The sequence below is a fragment of the Choristoneura fumiferana genome, chromosome 11 (genome assembly GCF_025370935.1).
Source record: "Choristoneura fumiferana chromosome 11, NRCan_CFum_1, whole genome shotgun sequence".
NCBI classification, from domain to species: domain Eukaryota; kingdom Metazoa; phylum Arthropoda; class Insecta; order Lepidoptera; family Tortricidae; genus Choristoneura; species Choristoneura fumiferana.
The window spans coordinates 366,799-382,447 of record NC_133482.1 but is presented as its reverse complement, the minus strand read 5'-3'; the positions used below and the strand labels follow the sequence as shown (position 1 = coordinate 382,447).

The 15,649-nt window shown below is 36.7% G+C and overlaps 1 long non-coding RNA gene and 1 pseudogene across 2 annotated transcripts; both read right to left on the bottom strand.

The window, feature by feature from the left end:
* Positions 1-1,654: 1,654 nt before the first annotated feature.
* Positions 1,655-15,553, bottom strand: LOC141432429 (uncharacterized; annotated as a pseudogene). The gene is made up of 7 exons (XR_012451833.1): positions 15,319-15,553; positions 13,676-13,918; positions 9,842-9,933; positions 8,815-9,017; positions 8,388-8,601; positions 7,422-7,567; positions 1,655-2,638 (listed from the first exon to the last, which is right to left on the bottom strand). The product of XR_012451833.1 is annotated as an uncharacterized protein (transcript).
* LOC141432437 (uncharacterized) lies at positions 5,000-7,100 on the bottom strand. The gene is made up of 2 exons (XR_012451834.1): positions 5,980-7,100; positions 5,000-5,199 (listed from the first exon to the last, which is right to left on the bottom strand). It is a non-coding gene; the product is annotated as an uncharacterized lncRNA (long non-coding RNA).
* Positions 15,554-15,649: the final 96 nt, after the last annotated feature.

The following is a 15,649-nucleotide window of genomic DNA, read 5'->3' as shown; positions in this document are numbered from 1 at the left end:
CTCATTACGTCTCCAATCGTCATGCAATAGGAGGGTGTTCTTCTTTGAATACTTGTAACAAGTATTCTGTTTTTAAAACATCTAGGCACTGTACCTAACTCATTACTTGAGGTAAAAAAACTATTACTCATTTCCATAAACCGTCATAATAATTACTTCTGAATAACTACTAAATCTCTTCAGGTCAAATCTCCCTCAGGAGGCTTGCCTGTGACATGCAACAAGCAAGCAGTGCAAACCCTCGCCGAACCCGCGAGTAGTTAGATTCCCCACAGTTTAGGAAATTCTTATAAATTGTCACCACCTCGGGGCACCACAGTCATTGACGTTGACAGCCTTGAGGAGTATTTCCATGCTTTAACTCCTTAGGCTTATAGGTACTTATTATGGAAGAGAATAGTGGGACGGTTGGGGACGGGTAAAATACAATGTAACCAACTCTTTGCTAACTAGATAAGTCAGAGTAGATTAAAAATTATATTAATCTGTTGCTTTGCTTTTGCTTTAAATTTACTACTGGCTCGTGATACAGGAACAAAATAATTAAAATTTTCATAACAATACGTGTGACATTGGGGGGGAGGTGGACTAAAAACTACTCAAAACAATACAAAAAAATCAAAAAACCGACTGCCTTAATAATACTAAAAAACAAGAAAACAAGTCTAGTGGGCATTGGAAGCTGTGTATGCGTTTTCAGTAGTGCGAGCTGCGATGCAGGATGTTGCAGTTTTTCTACGTTGGCGCTAGGAGTCTCTAGAATAGGTACACTGAACTTATTTCACCTATGATAAGTTCTGTGACGTTTCGAGTTTCGACAGTTTTAGAGATGTACCATTTATCAAGTGAACTATCGATTTTTCTAAGAGTTGTTATCAGTGCCTATTTTTGGAGGTTGCATTATATTTAAAAAAATAATATTTTTCCAGTTTTCCACCCACCGGGCCACCGTTTTCTCGTTCTCGCTCGAAATAATCCCTAAAACGTATTACAAACTCCCGACTGGGAGTTCAAAACAGTCTTTTTAGACCGTTTCGGCATTTTGCCAAAAAATAACAACAAACTTAACGAGAAACAGTAACAAAAGTCAACAATAATAATAACAGAAATGAACAATAACAAAATACAATGCTAAGAAAATGCAACGGAAACTCAACTCGTATACAAGGCAGACCCATGATACTGACAAGCACTGGCCACAAAATGGCTGCGGCCGCGTTCCAAATAGCCGCGTTTAAAAATTCTTGCAAGTTTTGTTTAAAATTTTAAAATATCTTAGTGTTCATTGTTATTGAATAATGAACCGCGGCAATTGCCGATAATGTTGTGTCACGTCACTACTCTGTTCCGTTTCACACATTGTTGTTTTTTTAGAAAAATATGGCTCTGTCCATCCGTTGGAGGACAATTTTGCCAGTGTCTAGTAGGCGTCATTTAAAAAATATATATTTTTCTATCGTATTCGATGGATTTCATTTAATGGACACTGATATTGCTATATATTAAAAAAAGTGCAGTTTAACATGTTTTTGACTATTTTGCTTTAAAATAGAAATATTTTTTTTAAATATTTTGCGAACATAGCATGCGTAATTCGGAAAAATTTCAAGTGCATCGTAGGTGAAAAATACAATAGTGAAAGCACACATTTTGTTATTTATCGATTATTTTAATAAAATTTCGCATTTTTATTAGCCAGACAATGCCTAAAAACAATCACAATCAACTTGTAAAATGTTTAAACAAAATATTGTTCAGTAACGTCTAGCCTAGCTTTACATTGCTGCAATTATAACTAATATAGTAAAATCATCAAAAACATGATCTCCGATACGATTATTATTAGTAAGGCTAAAAAGTTTCATTCATAAATCAATTACTAAGAAACTACCCTTGCTCAATAATGTCTAGGCAGGCATCCATTTTCAAATACATGCACGAATTGGCTCATTCATAATCCCTAAGACGTTTTTGAGCGGAATATAAAATTAAACAGTAAGCCGAATTATGGCTTGTCAAACGTCAGTGTTAATTCTACCTTTCATCACAGGTATTTACAAAATCAATCATATATACAATTAATGTTAACTATAGCTGCGCAGGCCGCTTTACCAAGCGCTTGCTACACTGCACATACGATTTTTGAATCGAAGTCCTGCCTTGTCCGAGCTTCAATAATTCTAAGCCTGGATTTAGTAGGTATCATCTACGTGTGTTCTGACCTAACCTGACCAGAAGATCAGTAGGGTATTGATCGTCGGTCGAGCACTAAATCCAGCCAAAACTCGAAATAATTACTTAGATTAGGACTCCATTTATGATCTTTTCTGGCAAATCAAAGTTGCATTGTAGCAGACGCTTAATTATGAAGCTACGTTAAGTTTAGGTACCACTAAAATTAATGTCGAGTCTAATCTAGCTCGGGACTGTTAGGGGATGCTTGATGGGTGACATGGGTCCTCGGGGTAGGGAGTTAGATCTGGGGGATCGAGGGGAGCGAGGGGAGCGAGGGGAGCGGGGGGATCTGTTGGAGCGCGTGGGGTAGGGTCGAATGCGAACGTCTTCCGCGCTGCGGAAAGTGCCGCGGGCGGCTCGCCGCCGGTAAAGAGATGATACCCAGGTGTCTTGGAGGAGGCATCTGAAATAAAATAAATCACCTTTTAACTAAATTTTTTTTTCAAGTAGGTACAAATCACTTTATTGAACGCTATCGATCCTATTTGTCAGAACCGTTCAAATTTGAAAACACACAGGGTTAACATATTTAACTGCAGGGTGTCCCGCAGCTATGCTGTACGGAGTGAAAGTATCTTAATTAAATTATTTCAGGTAGTCAATTTTTCTGAAATTAATTTTGATTTTAAATAATCCTCTGCCTGAATCGGGAATCGAACCCCCCAAATGGTAAAAAATGCAGCCGTTTTAATTTGCCTAAAATTATAAATGTAGATAAAAAATTATGGTCTTCCCTTTATTTAAGATGCTATTTTATCAGGAAAAAATATCCTTATGATGATACCGTAAAATAAGTCGTTAAGTAGTGTAGTAGAAAAAACAACCTGAGATATGTGTGCATAGGAAAAATTTGTGTCTAGACTCCTGTCCAGCGGTGGTGTAGGGGTTATAGCACGCAGCGCTGGTCTCTTTTTCTGGTTTTTCTGTGCATCCATGTCTCAGTTTGTATTTTCGATATGGTTTTACGGGATCACCGTAAAAGTAACAAATTTGGAGTTGAAATAAAAAATGCAAAAAGACTCCAAAAAACCAATCATAATAGTAAAATAATACTTTTTTTTCATATCAACTTCGTCTAACTTTCACGTAAATTATGCACTTTTCCAAGACAAAAAGTGGCTATCAGTCAGGAATAGTCTAACTTTCCACTAGTAGATAAATATTTTATAATTGGAATCTACTTCCAGCAGCTTTAAAGATAAGTAGGTAGATTACCACATAAATAAATGTAATATATATACATATAAAACACGCAATCTCACATCATTGTAACTGTGCTTTAGCAAATAAACATTTCTGATTGCTGAATCAAAAAGTTTAACGTTTTTAAAGGTAGGGACTTATCTACTTACCTACCTGAAAAGCAAATGATTAAATATTACTAATTGTATTGGTTTTTGAGAAAAAATATATTGAACTAGGTTAGTCAGTAATAAATGAAAATAAATGAGAAATAATAAATGAGTCGAAAAGCATTTACTGCATTTACTGCAGCATTTACTTAGCTACTTATCTTGTATCGCGCCAACTATACTTACTCCTTTTATTTTAACATTTGAAACTTAACGGTGAAATTTGCACACGTTTTTAAATGAAACAACGAAACTATTTAAAATTGTGTGAACTTCTATAACAAAAACATAATAAATACCGCTAATAAATGTGCATGTAGGTATTTTTAGTCAATTCGTGTTCGAAATATCGAGAAACGTGTGTTACAATTTGACCGTTAATTCAAACCTTAAATTAAACGGAATATACAGATAATAAAGAGCAACTAACTTTTGTTAAAAATTTCGTTTTTAAAACATGCTTTGTTTGATGACTGTATTTTTTTGAAGACTGCAATACTTGCATTGTCATCTAAACTACATCTCTTCAAATTTTAAATCGATGCCATTAACTATCCTGCGGAGACGATCCTGGCCGGACCACCAGGATTTTACTACCAGATTGTTGTATTGTCACCTGATTAACATAAGTATCTATGCCTAATTTCAAGTCAATCCAACCATTGAAAGTAGGTCAAATTTAGCTTCCAAGATTTGACCCAAACAAACAAACATGGCAGCTAAATAAAAGCTTGTAAAAATAAAGATCTGCATAAGACACTAACTGCCGTACAAGTGACAAAATTTTGCGTCACGCTACGTAACTACTAACTACCTACCTACCCACTTATCGTTTGTTAGTTCTTTACCTCAAAAGCATAAATTCCTTGTAGCGATTTACAAAATCGCATTTTACCTCGAACTAACAAAATTTCAATAGAATCATTTAGGTACTTGACGCAATTTATCGCGTAGCTTTTTACATTAGTAAGGTAAATGTACCTTATTACGGTATATTAAGGCGTTTCCTACTTTGACTGCGGATTTAAAAAAAAATACGAAGATTCTAGATGTAGTAACTATTTTATTTTAGGGATATGTCTTTTAAGATGGATGTAGGATATTATTTTACTTCGTAGCTTTTAATTTATAGAAATAAACGTTATTTCGCTAAACCCTTCGTTTGTCCCTTATTCCGTGATAAAATTTGGCTCTGGACTTAATTCCGGGAGTCGTTGTACGTAATTCCGTGCTATGTTTAAAGTTCACATTGTTCAAGCATCTATCAAGATAGTTGCTTTAAAATACTTTTTTTAAATGATGATTATAATCACGTAATAAAAAAAAATTGTATTGCGTGAATTGGAGGAATTGGAATTGGAGGGGGAAATTTATTATACTCTACTTAGGTACTCTAAATTAAAATGACAAAATGAAAAACATGCTTAGTTAAATTTATTGATTCAACTTAATAATTTGAATATATCAAATAATAAAATAACTTCTAGAACAAAAACAAAATTAGATTTTGTTTGATAATCATATTAAAGTATGATAGTCACTGTCCCATCATTTACATCTTAACGACTTTTGAAGTATTTCGGCGTATATATTGGATGAGGCCATTTTTTACCTGAAAAAGGTAACAATATATTATTATATGTATTATATTATATTTATATATGTATTATACCCATGCAAATTTCAGCTTTCAAGTACTAATGATCACTGAGCTAAACCGTGGACGGACGGACAAACGGACATGGTGGATAAGGGTTTCTAGTTGACTAAGGAAGCCTAAAAACAGAATGGACCCCTCCCCATAGTTTATTTTTATTTTTTTCATAATACCGGAATAAGGGACATTGGTACAAAAGTCGTGTACATAATTACGGGGGTCCAAAAAAATGGTTATAATAAATAAAAAACAAGATTTTTTTTTAATAGATTGGAAGATAATATAACAATTATACTCATAAAATCGAAATAAATAACCTTTGTGCTCTGATTTTATAAAATAAAACAAATTTAATATCGATGCCATACTCCATTATTTCGTACGTATGACTTAACGAGTATACATTTCGTTCTCAATTATAACACTCAAATTTAAAAAAATCCATATACCGTAATTACGTCACAATAATCTGCAGTCCTTACTTAACTTATTCACATCAAACATATGAATAAATTTAATCCTAGATAGAAACAAAAGATTAAAACATTTCGGACTGACTTTCCCTTATTCCGTGATACTCACGCAATTGGGTACATCGCGTCAGATTGGTGTACATAATTACGGGAGCGAGTATTTTACTTTAAATATGCTTTCAGTTAACTTGAAAAGGTGATAAATAAGTCTATTAATAACTATAAAACAACAGTGATACAAATTTTGTATAAATAAACTTACCAGTATCACAGCAAATCCTTACGAAGTTCCGCTGCCACATTACGCTCACTGACAACACGCCCGTACCGAACTACTGCGGGGTTGCGACGGACGCGTTTGAAAGTGCCTCACGGCTTTAAAAGATATTACATAATTCAAAAATCGTGTTTTTCGGTTGTATTTAAGCTATAGTTAATGAAGTATTGCATTAAGTTATGATTTTACTGATTGTTTCCTTATTTTACGACAAAAACCAAAATACCACGGCATAATGTACTATCCCGGAATAGTGTACCTTTACCTTATAATTAATTTGTAGCATCTCATTTTTCGAGTAGTATTTTACCCTAGACGCATTTCGCCGCGATCGATGTTTGCTTGGGACTAATTAATTTGACAAGTTAATTGATGTTTGTACTAAAATACATAATACTACGCGATCGAGGTGAGATGCGACTAAAACTAATAGAGACTAAAAAATCACGATTGAGACACAACGCGATACAAATGCACGATCGAGGTGAAATGCGACTAAAATGTATAGCGACTAAAATAATAAACGATTGGGACGTGTATAATTTTTTTTTTTTTAGTATATAGTAATTTATTTCCAGAACAATACAGGTCAAACTAAAAAAAAAGGTATATTAGGTAAAAATACGATCGAGGTGAAATGCGATTCGGTGAAACGCTACAAGGAATTTATGCTTTACGGTCAAGAACTAACAAACGCCACGTATTTACTTTAATTAAATACAATATTTACATCAATCGCAACAACACCGTGTTCTTTTTATCTCTTTTGACCTATAATGAGAACGTCATAAATGTCATAATAGTCATAATATTTACTTCTAATTGCAATTTTTTTCCCAGACAACTTACTTACTTATTAGTCACATTATTATTAAGATATTGTCTTTTTAATATGAATCAGTTGACGTGCTTGTAAACATTTTTCTTCATGCATCTTTTAGTACTCTCGCACTCTGCCACCTGATTTTGTGCCAGGCGCCTAGAGTGGCCGCGCCACTTGCTCTACCATAAAACCAAAACTGCATTTGTCAAATCCGAATCAAGCGCGAAAACTACTGTGTACTTCTATTCTACAATGTATATAAAATGTATATAGAGAGTAGTTGCTTGTGAACGTACCAAATACGAGTATATAATATGTCGATCTTAACTGAAACCAAAAAGTAAAAGGTTAAGATATTGTTTTGACTGCTGACCTAACTGTATTGTATAAGCTTTGTGCGACAAGGCGACTTTTGAAGCACGCACTCGCGACGATGCGCGACACAGATGAAAAATGCCTATTATATTACCTACTTCTGACGTGTATGTATGCGTATAAACTTTATCTATGTAGTTATGTACTAACTTCTAAATGAAATGAGGCGATTGATGATTAAACAGATCATCAAACCTGATCGACCTCAGTCTGAGAGTCAGACTCTTACTTCTCTAGCTCGCCGAGCTGCTGTTTGGGCGTGGAGGCAGCGGGGGGCCGCGCGCGGCCGAGTTTGGCGCGCGTCGTCTGCAGCATCAGCTGCGTCACTAGTGGCTGTGGGGGCTTCTGTTGAGGCTTTGTTCGTATCGGATTGTCCTAGAAACGTGTAGTAAATAGCCTGAGTAATTTTCTTATCATTTAATATGCTTTCTTTAAGACACAATGAACACCTTAAACCCAGTAGGTACACAACTACTCAAAGTCCAAAAACCGATAAATTTGGCGGGCTGTCAACTTATTTTAGTGATGTAGCTACCGTCTACTACGATAAAACGCAATAACGAACTTAGGCGTAGCTAGGTAAACCAGCACTGCAGACAAAAAAAGTGGGCACCCTAATTTCAGCTTATAATTTTCACTTTCGTGACGTTTTTTGCGCTAGTTTTTTTTTTCATGCGTAATGTGTAGGTCAGGGTCGAGAGCTCCCGAGCGTTTGGTTAGGTCCTCGGTACCCACATGGCACCGCCTATCCCGATTATTTAGCTACGCCACTGAATGAACTTCTAATAACGATTAAGGATCGATTAAGTACACCGAAGCTTAAAAATACGCTGATGCAGTTTACAAATGAAAAGTCCATTGCGACCCGTTGTCCGCCGGTAGGTTTGTACGATGGTAATATCCTTATGATTATGAACGCCATGTAATTGCTTTCCGTATTCCTTTGAGCCTATTTCCAGCTCCAGTACGTGTGGTCGATCCTAAAAGTAAGTATACTGCATCGCGCACAGGATGAAACCTTCTCACAATCAATTTCCCGAAGATTTCTTTGGCGGATGTTTAGCATACCAACATGACATTTGCAGCGAAAACGTTTCACTATTTTGCTACATATTCCCAAACCCCCATTTTTTTTTCACGCCTACGGACCACTTTGAGAACCTCTGATCTAGACTATTAATATGACCTATGTTACCTTAGCTTTCCGTAATTTAACATTGGCTATGTCTTCAGGAGTTATGGTGAGTCGAGGGCCAGCTATCCGCGGGGGTGCCGACCCGCACCGCGGCAGCGTGTTGGAGCGCCCGACCTTTAGGCCGGATGGGGGTGGAGGGGGTGGTGGAGGCGGTGGCGGTGGCGGGGGAGGCGGGGGGATCGCTGGAGACCTGAACTGGACTTCTGATTGAGACCTGAAAATCACGTTGAGTGCTTAGAACTTCAATCTCAACAGAGGTTCTTCCAAACCGGTGGTGTTTTCTTGACATTCATAAGTGCTTGTTACTTATAGCCTATATTTAATAAAGACATGTCGATTTTGTCCTTGAATTATATGGCCTTCGAATATGACGTCTTCGGGCTACGACTCTGTTTTATTTATCTAGACGTTTAAACGACTAGTTTACCTTAGCCTCTTGTCCATATCCTCCATTTTGGCAGTCATAATCTTCATCTGTTCCTGCAGCGCCTCGTACTGCCACACCAGCCTGGCATGCTTGCTGTCCACCTCCTTCAGGTATTTCTTGAGTTCCCTCACCTCTTGTCTTTGGTCATACTCTTGCTTGATGGACGGTGGCTCCCGCAACATACCCGTGATGGACTGATAACTCTGAAATAAAAAATAAATTGTCACCACTATTTTATAGGTAGCCAGCGCAAAAGTATAGCCTATCTCAACCCCTTAATATTTTGTAGTAGTAAATAGTGGTCTCAAATCAAGTGACAAAAATAAACACCAAGGGATTTAGTTACTTTTGAGTTTGACTGTGCTTTTTATTAGGGTTAATCAACTTTGAAGGGGGGTTACGTAGACCTGGGACCCTTTTAGTATGAAGAAATATTTCGCGACCCCCCTCCATTGCTTTTTTTTCATGTATATTATTTTGTGACAAATATTATTATATATAGTTAACATTTTATTACTTGATACATATTTTCATGTTTTTTTTTACAGAAGTAGTTTTCCCAGCAAAAAATAGGGGCTTCGCGACCCCCCTGGGGGTCACGACCCACAGGTAGAAAAACACTGGTCTACATAATCCCGAGTTAGCTGCCAACCTAGAGTTAAGCGCAGTGTTAAAACGTATGGAACTTTCATCCCTTACCCCGGATCAACGTTTTAATTTTTTTACCTTGGACTGTGCAAGTGGTCCTAAGTGTTGTTATTCTGTCCCATAACTCGGAGACAATAGTGATGATACATTGATTAGTTATTACTACTTCGAATAATAGCTCAATGTTTGTACCACATAAAACCAAACTTTTAATGCGTGACCCAGGAGACATTGCAATGACAAAGAGCTCACATAAAAGTTGATCGACTCGTTTATAAAAGTGGCAATAAAAGCAAATTAACGTACCTGTATATGAAACGGACACACACATGTAAGCCTTTGCCACATACAATATACTTAAATTTATAAAAAAACATACCTTCATACCAATCCATGTGCACAAGTCTACGAACTTCCAAGTCTTAGTCTTCGCGTTGCGACGGTGGTTCCTCTCCTTCCGAGGCGACCCCCCTGATAACATAAACCACTCAACATCACTCAACACTGATGCGTCTATCCCACACTCAATCTCCACTTCTACGTTCACAAAAGCCTTGGACTCAGTCATGTTGACTCGAGTACAGTGTCCTTTTGAAAAATACTACGACACTAAATGCCACCTCGTATGTATGTTGAAGTGGCCACCAATCGAACGAGACCAATAAACTGAGGCACCATCTTTAACAGGTGAGCAGTAATATAGCCAAAAGAATAAAAAGTTTAAATTTAATTTTTAAAAAACCTAAGACGACTGAACTTGGGCGTTATTACTTGCTATTGATTTAAGAAGCGTTGACCGTTGACTTGAAATCATGGATGATGTCAGCGATCTATATTCGTATTCGTGAGTTGTCGTGTTTATATAAAGCAATATTATCGCTACGATAACCAGGTTCAGTAAAAAGTTCAATTAGTATTTTATTGCTGAACGGATGATATGGTGTAATGGCAAATTTATTATAAAAATCAGACAGGGTAATAAAGCTTAGAAAGGTACTTGTCCGTAGGCCCCATGAGGTTTTTAGCGTCTTTTACACTACACTACCTACTTGCTTCTTGATAAATTTATTAAATTATTAAATATAATAACTTTTTCTTAGCATACAATACGCTTATGTATTTATTTACTTACTGGTATTTCGTCTGTGACGACTCTAAATTGCTCAATGGTGATAGCTAATGTGTAATGATTATGATGCCTTGCTATTCTGGCAGTAAGTAAATTATTTTTCACTAAGTACTCGTATTTTTTGTATTTAAGAAAGCTTTGGGCGACATAAAATAACTTTTATGCTCTTGTGCATAAAGTAAAATCACCGTCAAAGACCAAGGAAAATCAGACTTCATCAGCCATGAATAAACAATAAAATATAATCATAAATAAATAAATAAAGTCATAAATCAGTGGTAATAAATCATCATCTCGGCCTGTACATGGCCCACTGGTGGCTCCTCTCAAAGGGCTTGGGCTGAAGTTGCCACGTGGGTCCAGATCGGATAGGGAACTTCACACACACCAATGAATTGCTTCGCAGGTGTGTACAGTCAAGGGCATAAATATATATACGTTCCAAGGCTTCAAAAATACCTGTACAGTTGATTAGCCAGAAATATCTGTACGGTAATCCGGCCAAAAATATGTGATCATTTAATTAGTCAAAAAGATGTAGACATTTACATGTCCATAAATAAAGGTACAATGTCAGTCAAATATATGTAGGCAAATAGGAGGCCATAATATCTATACACGCAACTCTCAGATACATAAAAACAAAGCCCAAGCCAAAAATATCTATACACTCAAGGCATTAATATGTACACATAATTCGAAGTATCATTCACATTAAAACTATTTTAAAAAAGGTTATATCAGCACTATAAATACTGGCCACTTAGTACTTACCTACTTAATGATAATAATGTATTCGAATGTCAAGTTTTGCCATTGATATGCGTCAATTTGATTTATGTTATGTGTAATAATCTAATTTAATGCTATTCTGGATATCGGTACACATTGATATTATCGAAAATATTTAAAAATAATGTACAGGGTTTCAGACCATATAAAACACCGCATCGTAATGATGAGGGAAGACAGAATTCCCATATTACAAATTGCTGAGGAATTGGGTGTAATGGTGAGTGCGCCGAATGTTTTTTTAATACCCCTTTTGTAGCAAAACTGGTATTCATTGACTTATTGTTACTTTTATTTGTTTAGAGGAGTACTGTATATTTATGGGTGAAAAGGTATAGAGAAGAAGGAAATGTAAGGAATCATGCATCCAAAGGACGACCTAAAAGACCGTTTGCAAGCGGTGAAAGATGCAGATGGAGGGTATACAAAATATTAGGTTGTTAATATGAAGAAGATATGGATTTTTTATGATGAACGTAGGTAATTTAAGTATTAAAAAAATGTGTAGCCTTTTTTTATGATGAAAGTAATTTACCTAAGTTTTTCAAATAAAAAAATGTAGCTTTTAGTAATTGGTTTTATTTTTTCATAAGTAGGGGTATCAAAAATAAACTCCGGTGTGCACATGCCCGGCTATACATCAACGATTCATTACAAGTATAAATTATTTTTTAAAAAAGGCTTTTAAAAGTGACCTAAATAAGGTACTTAGGTCGATACCTACTTTAAAATTTATGTGCAAAAATATGTGTACACTTTAGTACCTTGTCTATTTTCGTCATATTTGAACTGCCATATATGAATTGTCACAGTGGTTAAAGTGACAAGGAACTAAAGTGTATAGATATTTTTGCCCTTTTTTCTTGCCTATCTTGTATGGTATATAGCTATTAAGCAGAATATAAAATAATAGGGTGAAAGGTAACACAAATAACACGTCAATGACGTCACGATCAAAATGAAAAGGACAAAGCGATCATGACAGAACGGTGCTCTTTTCGGTGATTGTCATAATTCAAAATTAGAAATCTTGTTTGTTTGTTGTATAGATATTATTGCCCTTGACTGTATAGATATTTTTGGCTTGGGTTTTGTTCTTATATATGTGAGAGTTGCGTGTATAGATATTTATGGCCTCCTATTTGCCTACATATATTTGACTGACATTGTACATTTATTTATGGCCATGTAAATGTTTAGATCTTTTTGACTAACTAAATGATCACATATTTTTTGGTCGGATTACCGTACAGATATTTCTGGCTAATCAACTGTACAGGTATTTTTGACGCCCTGGGAACGTATATATATTTATGCCCTTGACTGTACAGGTTTCTTCACGATGTTTTACTTCGCCGAAAACCTCGTGGAGATGTTTGACTGTCTTGCAATCAAAGTGAAAAACCGGGTGTACAACTTTTCAATAAAACCCAATTTACTCTCGACTTAACTATTTAGTACCTACCCTCGTCTGCAGTTAGAGTGGACATAAACGTCTCTGGTTTATTTTATGCACTCGTTGTAGAATCTACTATTTTAATCTTATTTTTCGATTCATAGAGTGCAGGCAGGTAAGCTGCCTCACTCGGTAAACCGGTTATACAAAAATCGCCGAATAATAAACGGTGCTAATGCGCTTTCAACCTTGTAGGTATCACTGTCATTAGGAGTAAATCGTTAGTTAAGTTAGCAAACTTATACTTCACCTAATTAAAAGTAAGAGAAGGTAAGAGCAGCCACTAGGGCCTGGTGGCATTACGGGGGCATTCAACTACAATCAATCACAACGTGCAAAAACAAAATTTGATACCTAGCGATTTTTAAGAGGTGCGGCTAGAGGGGGTGGGGGGAGGATGGGGGCACCATCTATCTACTCTATCCTTTGATCAAGGTAGAGCAAGATTGTCTCTCAAAAGGCGGCATCAAATATTTACTTTGCACGGGATACTAGAAAACGGCGCCCCTTGCCATTTGGCGCCTGGAGCGGCTGCTCCACTTGCTCTACCCCTGGGCTGGCGCTGGGGGAGGAGGGAGAGATTTGGGTAGAAAGCGTCAACCAATGAACGCCAAAAGACAAGGGCTGACTGGGCCTAATAACATGGAAATAAAAAGTGCTGCAATGTAAGTAGGTACAGTCAACGTCATAAATAAGTGATCACTTTTGTACCTTCTCACTTTAACGTCATGTTTGAAAAGCCATACGAAATGTGTAACGACTGAAAGCGACAACGGTACAGAAGTGATCACTTATTTATGACGTTGACTGTACATAGTTAAAAATGAAACACCTACCTGGGGTATTTTCGGAATGATTGCTTTTATTCAATCTCATGTTCTTCTCGACTTGTGGAGTGCGTCTCTGAATAAGTTAGTGTCCGATTTCAACCGCCGTTTCGCATTTTAAAGGAGTGTTACTGTTGATAGACTTGAATGATGCATCAGAGTTAGATGACAGCTGGCTCGAAGATACAGATGATGCTCCGAGAGATCGAGCCTCCGTCATCAGCCCCGGTACATTTTTATTCCTTCCAAGGTCTGAAATGTAGTTTGTTTGTTAGACATCAACACCCTCCTTTGAATGGATGAATTGGCCTTGAATTAAAATCGTGGGGACACGGTATATTGCCCCCGCCAAGACGAAACAAAAAAGAAGGCGATGCTACAGAACAGGAGTATCCAATACCTAAATAAATTGAACTACCTTAGGTGATGTTTCTTGCTGCTCTTTACCCATTATTTTAAGTGCAAACAATACTGAGGGTCAAGTCTTGGAGCAAACAGAGACAGGTCGAACCACCAGGTCTGGCAGAGAAGTAAGGAAGCCATTATATTTGAATGAATATTATGATCTAAGTAAATTTATATTTAGGGATGTGTTATTATGTAGGTGCATGTGTAAGAGGCTTTAGGATGATCCATAGAGCAAGGTTCTAGCAATAAACAGACGGCATCATTATCATATTATGGAGTCCGTACAGAAATACGTGTTTTATTTATGAGGCGAACAAATCCTAATATGCAGGTGGTAGGACCTTGTGCAAGGTCCGCCCGGATTGCTACCACCATCTTGCTCGCTAATCCTGCCGTGAAATAGCAGTGCTCGTAATGAATAACGATACAGATATCGGTATCGTAATGAGATTTCATATATCACTAGCAGCCCGGTACGTGCTTCGCTACGTATACAAAAAATGTGATAAATGAAGAACCGCTCTACCGACAGCACGTCGTCGCGCGCGCAGCGGGCGCAGCTCGTGGGGCAGGCACACAGAGTACTTTATACATGTATACTGAATGAATGAAACATACATACCTACCTATTTCTCGTTAATGCAGGTCATTCTTCAGGTGGTTCTTGAACACATGATAGAGGATTTAATATATGGATGTATGAGGCCTTAAAACACTCAAAAGTGACCCTATTATGAAACGACCCTCCGTTACGCCTCGTTTCATTAAACCACACTCGCACTTTAAGGATCCCTATTACGATACAGTTCCATAAATAACTAATAGTATTCGGATTACTGATGAATGATGATCATTATATAGGTACATACTTATAAATAGTAAAATCTATGAATAGTGAGCTATATACCCGCAAGGGATCCTGCTTCATAGGTACCTAAACGGGGCATAATACATTGTAGAACATACAATTTCTAGGGTACGCCCGTGATTGGGTACTACTATGCTTAACAGGTCCATGATTGGTGCCGTCACCCTACCTCTACCTACCTACTATAATTTTCATGCCTAATGTTTTCAATTTCAAATATTCTAAAGTAACTAAACTTTTAATTAGGTAGGTAAGTATGTAGGTATCCCATAGTACCTAAATTATTCAACCCGGCATAACGAAAGCTAAGAAAACAAGCTACCTACTGGAAATTAAACATACCTATGTGTTATTCTATGATGCCTACTGAACTGACCTTGGAAGAAGTTCTGATCAAAATACATTATTCCGGAAGTGTATTCTTTAAAACATCCTCGAACGACTTCTAAAGATTTGATTGACGCTCCTTGGTCTTCTGTGATGTTTGAAGTATTGTTGACAGCATCTTTTTCGGTTTCTAAAGCCATCCCGTTTCCGAAACTTCAAAAAAAAACACGAGTGATGCCAGAGAATAAGGAAAGTAATTTTGAGATTTTATAATAGTATGTTTGAAAGGTATTTTATCGCGAGTAATTTGAATGTACCCACATTTACCGCCACAGAATGGTAGCTCATTATTATTATATTATATAGCAAAATCGGGGTGA